At 42.9% G+C, this 8,408-nt stretch overlaps 1 long non-coding RNA gene across 1 annotated transcript in view; it reads left to right on the top strand.

Annotated features, from left to right (window-relative positions):
- The window catches only part of LOC109321676, a 14,970-nt gene extending 7,526 nt beyond the window's left edge, over positions 1–7,444 (top strand). Inside the window, exons 2-3 of the long non-coding RNA XR_002104141.1 lie at positions 2,591–2,594; positions 7,432–7,444. This is a non-coding gene — a long non-coding RNA (uncharacterized LOC109321676). The remainder of the gene's footprint in view (positions 1–2,590; positions 2,595–7,431) is intronic.
- Positions 7,445–8,408: the final 964 nt, after the last annotated feature.

Raw genomic sequence — 8,408 nt, 5'->3', positions numbered from 1 at the left:
TTTTTTTTTTTTTTTTTTTGTGGTCTGGTTTATCGTTATAACACCTCCCCACCCCTCTACCGTACAAAAGCTGTGAGAATATATATTTTTTAATTCAGTCTTTATTTCCATCAACTTTTACAATATTTAGTAGTTTATTTTGTTACCCCTCCTCCTAAGAAGGGTTTTTTTTTATCATTTCTAGTGACCATTAAGTCTCATTCGTTTTAGCTTTAAAAAAACCCTATATGTATGTGATTAGAGATCCAAGACACTAAAGCAAATGCTAATCTACATTAGATGTAGAAAACTGTTGATGTGCTTTACAACCTCACATCCCCCACCCTCCCACCATGATTAGGAAGGCCTTCTCTTAAGCAGGGTTTTATAATCTCTAGTACCAATTAAGAGTTCAATATGGGGTATGAGTGTTTTATCTTCCGCAGTAATCAAATCATGAAGGACAGCATTAGTATCTTCTGCAGAATACACAGTATTTAGAAACTCTCTAACTTGAAGTAAATGTTTCTCAGTAATTCTGAGAATGTTCCTGGCAAACCCAATGGTTATAACAGCATTGAAAATGCTATCAACACATATTTCCAGGCAAGTTCCTGAATTATTTATGTCTTCATCTAAGCAAGTAATACATTCGTGGGCTTCTTGACCCCCTAGGTGAAATGTCCTTCACCCCAGCATAGGTCAAAAAGTCTCTTCGTCAAGCAGTATTTCATTATGCCATAAAGGGAAATGTGAACACGAGACTTCATGAAGACTTTACGTTCACGAGTTGTAACTAGATCTGTTGATTCAATGCCTAGCTGTCTTCTGAACTCTTCAGCCTCATCCGGTCTTTGTTCTCTGCAGAAGCAGTACACTTCTTGTGTACTGGTGAGTAGGTTTTCTGGAGTCATTAAAAAGGCTTCATCTAACTGCAAAGGAGTTCAAATAAAGGACTTAGTTAGTTAGCTGCTGTTTAATCAGTCCCTAGCTACTTCCAAACACACACGTGCAATGAAGTGAACCCACACCACTACCCTCAACACCTAAGTGCCACCACAAACATGCTCCAAGTCTCTTACCAGTCTCTCCTCTGCGATGAGCTCTACTTTGCATGCAGGCTCTGGCACAAAGATACCATCTTCCAAATTCTCTACATCTGCTTTGAGGGCCTGGGCCTCCTCCATTTGCCTGTTCATTGGGTCATCCCAAACAGGGTCAGGTGACTTAAAGAGTCTTTGTGCAAGGAGCCGGGTCTCCTCCTCAAAACTATTTCTACGGTAACACTTTCAATAAGGCTGTCCTGGGGTTGTAGTGAGCGGGCCTACAGGTGTTGTGAAAGAATCCGTATCCACCCCTGCTTGCCTTAGCACCGTCTCAGATAAACAGAGGGGTCGTCTGGGAAAGCAGATAGACATGGTGGGGTTTCCCGCCTAAATCCCACCCCCTCTACTCATTCCAATTGGTTCAGCATTGTTCTTGGGAGGTCTGAGGTCTCTGAAACCCCTGCCAATTGGTTGAGGGTGGTGGGGCAGGTTGTTAGAGGGGTCACACCAACACCCTGCCACCCCATAGGCTATGCCTGTACTCTGGCAGGGGCTAGATCAGTCTTGGACCTGATAGGCCATAACTGCACCATGTGATCTAGGGCGGTTCTTGCAGCATGAGGGGTTGGGCTTTAGGGGTCTGCATGGGCTGTCCTTCTGATGTCATGGACCATGTACTGTTGGTGTCACACATCATGTGACTGGGGGTGTGGGGCGGAGTTGCTGATGTCACGCACAATGTGGCTGGCATCAGGTGGCAGAGTTGCTAATGTCATGCACCATGTGACTGGGGTCAGGGGGTGGGGCTGGTGACATCATGCACCATATGACTGGGTCGGGGGTGGGGCTGGTGACATCACACACCATACAAGGGGGAAAAGGTGCAGGGCTAAGGTGGGGGTGGGACTTCCGGTCCCACCCACCTGTCACATTTGCACTGAAGGGCGATGAACCTATATACTACTCATCTGGCTCCAATGTCCAGGTCGGTCTGGTGATCTTCTTTCCAAAATACTGGTCCCAAGCACCTTGTTTTAAAGAAGCCAGCGAACAGTGTTATTTGGTTCAAAGTGTGGCGACAGTTCAGCTTCATGATGCTTGGCAGGACTGAAATGTTCCCTTAGGTCCACAAGGCCTAGAGTAGCCTTGACATAAGTAGGCTAAGAGTGCATGCTCAGAGTTATGTGATTGCATAACCTGCTTTCTACCGAGAAAAGTGTCTGATGTAGCTTGTTTTTTTCAACAGTCTGATGATAAAGGCTTGTTATGGATAAAAGGATTTGTTATGGTGCAGTCCACCCATATCTGGGGCAGAGGGTTTCTGGTACCAAGAAGACGAAAAACAGTGATAAAAGTGAAGACATAATTCAGGGTTGTTGATGAAATAGAAAACTGGCTTAATTGGCACTAAAAATATTAAAGTCCTATAAATATTACCACCTAAACAAAGATTCTTCCCTTTCTTTCCCTCCCCTTCCCCTCCCCTTAACCATGCCTGAGAACTGAAGACATCCATCCCCCTTCAAGGAACCAACCTGCTGTAAAATGCCTGGCCAGCTCTTAAGATTTGTGTTATTAGGACTGGTAATATGCAATTACTTGCTTGCTAAAATTATATCTATATGCATGTTTGAAGTTAATACTTTATAACGCTCAATAAAAATGATTCATTAAAGAATTAACTGGGTTCTTGTTTGGAGAAATAAATAGGTTCTCTTTTGAAGAAAACTGAAGCATAATTTAAGGCAATATCCACCCTGCTGTTTGCTCTCTGTTTGGGAGGAGAACCAGTTACCCCCTGGTTCTTAGGGCAACAAAGGTCCTCATTACCTTGGATGGGGCAGACTGCTCTGTTATACCCTCAAAAATGGTGTTTGGAAAGGAATGTCTTTTACGATGTCTTTTCATTAAGAAGACAAAGCAAACAGCTTGATCAGTATTGTGATCAGCATTGTGCAATAAAAGAAAAAGATCAACTCTGTATGATAACTCTTGTCTTTTATTGAATAGAAAAAATAGCATCAGTTTCTTAACTTTTTAAATAATTTTCAAACCATATTTAGTCATGAAAATAAATGGATGAACACTATCAAATTCTCTCAACAGTTTCCAACGTTCAGAAGACAGATTCTGAAACTCTGTGATCAAGGGTCTTCCAGAGCAACAGGCTTCATATTATCTTATTGCTTTCCAATATATTAAACAAATCTTTCTAGTGCCGGGTCCATAATTCAACAACTGTCACTGACAACAATGTCACTGAATGAACAGATGTTCCATGGAATGGTAGAAAATCATTTTAAAGGGATTGAATTGATGATGTGAGCCTTACCATACACAATGATCTTTAAGCACAGTGTTCTCTACTAAGCTTCTGAGCCAGTTCTTAACTGTTGCAAAAAAGGAAATATCTGTAATAAATAGGATTTGATGATGACAGCATATTTTCTGTTAACCCATTTAAAATGATTCATACTGCAAATATCAGTACACTAATATTTCCTCATGGCTGACCCCTAGATGGAATGAGTGTGCAATGTCCCTCTATTGTTGTTATTCTAATATTTAATTGCTGTGAGAATCAGAAATATGGGAACTTCAGAATTCTTAAAGAAAATAAATATAAAGATCTAAACAGTGCACAGTCTAATGTACCAGCACTTGGCTGGTGTAAATCTTTATACAGGGAATTACCCAGTTTATACAAGCTGTGGATCTGGGCATAGGCGGAGGGAGAAAATATTATTTGGGGGGGCTAAGTACCCACACACATACATCCAGACAAACACACTGCCCAGCACACACACCCTGCCCAGCAGGTAAGTCTGTGGAAGGGAAGGGGCATGGGGGGTGGAGATTAAGACCCCAACAATGAGAGAGGGAGTGGGGCTGGGGTGAATGGGGCCTCAGAGCAGGTGGTGGAACAGTCAGAGCTGGGTGACTCGTCCAGAGGCACAGGGGGGCTCCCACTGCTGCATGAAGCCCAGGGGAGGCACGGGGGGGGGTACATGCCACCTGGATTTATGTGCGGGGTGGAGGCGGACTGCTGTTGAAGGCTGGGACTCTGCAAAATGCTACTGCTGCCACCTCAGGAGCCATGCGATGTTAAGTGCCTGCTGCTGTCAGGCTGCGCTGCATCCCCTGCCCACTTGGCAGCAGCAGACACATGGCATTGTGTGGCTCCTGAGGCAGCAGCAGCAGGGCGCAGAGCCCCAGCTGGCAGCAGCAGCCTGCCTCCACCCCACACACAAATCTGGGGGGCACATGCCCCCCATTCATCCCCTGGGGTGTGTGCATGAGCCCCCCCTCCCCTGTACGAGCTGCCTGGGCTCTGGCTGTCCCACCACCCATCCCAGGACCCCATTCACCCCAGCCCCTGTATCTGCCTCTGCCCCATTCCTTCCCACACTGTGTGGGCCTTGATCCAGCCTCCTCTCCATGCCCCTTCCCCTTCATAGATTTGCCTGCTGCTGAGGGCAGTGCTCCACAGCCACGAGACTGTGATCCTGGCTGTGTGCAGGCTGTGGCTGCATGTCTGTCTGTGTGAATCCCCTGCTGCAGCCACACGGAGTCTGTGTCCAGGTTGCCCTGTGGCCCTCTGAGCTGCCACTCCTGCCCCATATTTGTGGGGGGACTAAGCCTTATTAGCCGCAGCCTTCTACCGCCTATGGATCCGATACACAATCACATCACTTCAAACACTGCCTAATGTTTACCTCAGCTAAAAGGAAACTTTCAGTATTTTGTGTAGAGTCATAGTAAGTCTACATTATTGTGACACATCTTACAGCACGTTAGAAACAGTGGCCAATATACCTGCAGGACCTACAACTATATTATCTTTGATGCTTTCATAAAGATTTTATTCTGATATCAACTATATTTGCTTTTTTGGATTATTTGGATTTGTTTCATCAAAAGGTCTTTTGTTGAACACTTTAGGAACATGGGAGCACTATACAGGAGGACAGCAGAGGTGCATCTAATCTGGTGTCCAGTTTTTAATGCTTCCAAAAAATGTAACAAAACCTTATAAAAAAAAACTTTGTCCAGTAACATGTTCATGGGAGTAAAAGATCTTACTTGCCCTGAAGAATGAACATTCAAATTCCTGAAATTTTTGTCCTGGCTGTTGCAATGATTATTTATGTAATAATCTTAATTCTTTTTCATTTTACCAATCTGACCTGAAGAAGAATGTGTTACATTTGAAAGTTTGTCTGACCATCATGACTACAACACTCTGACACTACCATAAATCTTATCAAGATATTTACCTGGATAATGTATGGTTGGCAGTTGTCCAGTTAAATTAGTAAAACACATAAGAAGTATATTGGTCCTTTTGTTGGTTTCCAGTTTTTGTTAATTATTTTCAGTGAGTGTGCCTTTATTCTTCTCTTACAGAAGTAAGTAAATAGGAACTCTCCATTCAAGAACCTAATTCTACCAGGTGTTCAGTGCTTGCTATGGGGCTTTAAGTCCCTTTCAGTTCCATTGATTTCATTAGGCATTGAGAGTGCTTATTTTACCCTATTGGGTCTTGTATAATATTTTCTCTATTAGTTTATAGCCTTCTTATTTCCTTCTCCTGTCTAATCTATGGTCCTGAGTCTTCTATCCTTAAATAAGCAAGCCTCACATTTATTTACTGACTGGTGTTGGCACTGGATTTATGACACGGATACCTTATTTTGGGTGGACTCAAACCCTCAGACTGACCATGACTGCTTCATTTGATAATAGGTGAATTGTATTGATATACAGTGATAGCAGATAAAAATAATGCAGGCAAGGCAAGCACAATAATCCCTCCCCACAATTCAATATCTACCAATCCTAGGGCTGTCACAGAGGGAAGGTACATCTGGCCACTATGTGAACTTCACCCTGTGGTTCTGTCTTAAATGTCAGATGTCAGTGGCCTGGAGGTCAAGGGCCAAGGTCCACTCTCCCCCCGTGGGGTGGGTGAGATGGGCTGGTGACGTGCCCCTACCGTGGTGGTCTTGGATTCCCCCTTCAGGAACCCTTTGCTGCTCTGAAACCCCTCCTTCTGTATTTTCTGCCCTCTGATGACTCTTCATTCCCAGGTACCATTCATTGGTTTCCTTGTGGTCATGTACTGTCCTTGTTCTGTCCTGTCAGCATATTCCCTTGTTTCCCAAACCCATCACATAACACACATGTTAATTTGGTTATTTACCAGTGTCTTAATTTGGTCTATCCGCCAAAACCAGAAATCCCAAGGGCTCTGTAGTTGGGCACTGTGACCTAATGCCACCTTATCTCACATTATGGAACAGGGCAGTACATATCTTCAATTTCCCAGCCTGGGTGCCTGATGGCTTCAGACACAGTGGGCCTTGAAGGAAACTTTGTCACAAACAAGCTTTTAGAAACCGATTAACCCTTGCCATTGCTCTGGATCGCTGTTCTAATGCATATCTACTTTACCTACAAGCCAATTCCCAAAAGCAAACCTCTAAATGCCATTTTCTAGGCATCAAACAGTATCTGTAAATAGTTTTTGTCTTTTTAATATCTTCTTGTATCCACTGATTTCTATTGTCTTTCTTAGATTGTTGGTTCTTAGGTTACCTTTATGATTTCTGGAACATTCTTTTAGAAAGTGACCAAAATATAATAGCAAACAAGATGAGAAAACATCTCTGATCTATGAAGTGCAATCAGTACTTTTGGTATTTTCAAGTATCACTTTCTTAACACTGCTTAGTCACTCCTTTCTGACTTAAGAGATAAACAAACATATTTTTGTAGGCTTTGAAAGGGGAGGGAGAGCTGTGGAAAAGGCAGGGGCTATTAAGCTGTAATTTATGTGAGCATGAGCCTTTAGTGATACAGGTGTAGCACAGCTACTTCAACTTTACAGCTGCTTCACCCAGGGTCAGCGTTGGGGTGATTTCGCTCACTTGTGTCAATACAGATTCATGCACACTTAGTAGCTGCTGCACGCTTTTAAGTAGCAGCTCCCTCTCCCCTTTTGAAACTACTGCAGGTGTGCATTTGCCTACATATCTAGGCTGAAATTTAAGCAGATGTTTTCATTCCCCTGACTACAATGACATTGACTTTAAGTCTTTTTCTTGATGGTTTACATGTAATTAAGAACCTGTCATGGGTAGTTTAATGTTTTCCCTCTGCTGTACAATATGTCACTTTTGGTGGTGGTACATTAAATCCCCTACTTTTTTTTACCTAATAGCCAGTGCTTGTGTGGTTTCTCAAAATTCTCCTTAGTCCTGTGTGGATATGAACCTGCTTTCTCATTTTTTTTCACCTCATAGTCCAGTTCCACTCTCAGGTTGTCAATAAAGAGCCTAGTGTTGGCTCTTAGTACGAACCTTGCCCTTAATTGTTAGGCACATGGTAAATTTCCAGTGTTCAGACTGAGAAATTCTGGGCTAAATCCTGATGTCAGTGATGCCGATGTAACCCTGGTGTAATTTCACTAAGGTTAGTAAAGTTGCTTTGAATCTCAAGAGAAAACAAAAATGGGAATGTGGCTCTGTGCCTCTCTCATCCAAAATTATTTGCAGTCTAGATGCTTCCTTTGTGAATGAATTTTCCTGAAACCAATGCAAAGCTCATGAGATTAAAATCCAATGACAGTAACATTTCAAAACCATGGGATTCTGAAACATTTCTAAACCATTTTCACATCCTCCAGCACAGCAGCTCTTACAAAGGTAATGGGCCAAATCTAGAAGTCCTTCCTTACCTTTTATTCACTCCTTACTCAAGCACATTCTAATCAAAGTGAGACCAGATGAAACAGTGTGAAATCTGACAGTCACATCATGGTAGGGATGCACAAGGATATAGAGGACAAAATGAGCTCCCTGTTCTGCCAAGTCCAACCTAGCCCAGCCATAGTTGCACCACTTGTGTTTTGAGGAACTCACTCTACTACCCTTGGGATGGCTAATTTGTGTCCTGTACATGCTGTAAACACAGGCAGGCTCCCAAGCAAAAGGAAAGTATCTCCAGGCAGCATGCTTGTCCACACACACCTGGAATAGTTCAGCTGTATTGACCTTGCAATGAGATCATTTCTGAGAGCACTGAATACATAAAAACAAATTATCAAGCTTAATACTTGTAAGAAGGTGCTAGATGACCACCTAGAAAGAAGATTTGTATGTTAATGCACAACTGAGGCACCAGTGCACTCTCTCACATACCCCACCCTGTTTTAGATGGATAACATTTATTGTTGAGAGAATAATTTAAACTCATTTGCTAAATTTGGACCTTGTGTCCAAACCTTTAATATTAGACAATAATTATTCTCTCTACTGCCAGAGTGACAGTGATGCCTCTCTCATATGAACATCTTAACTGGACACTCAACCGATACCACCT

This window comes from Crocodylus porosus, unplaced genomic scaffold (assembly GCF_001723895.1).
Source record: "Crocodylus porosus isolate Cpor-Errol unplaced genomic scaffold, CroPor_comp1, whole genome shotgun sequence".
NCBI lineage: Eukaryota > Metazoa > Chordata > Crocodylia > Crocodylidae > Crocodylus > Crocodylus porosus.
Note: the sequence above shows the minus strand (reverse complement) of the source record. Positions and strands in the feature narration are given on the sequence as shown.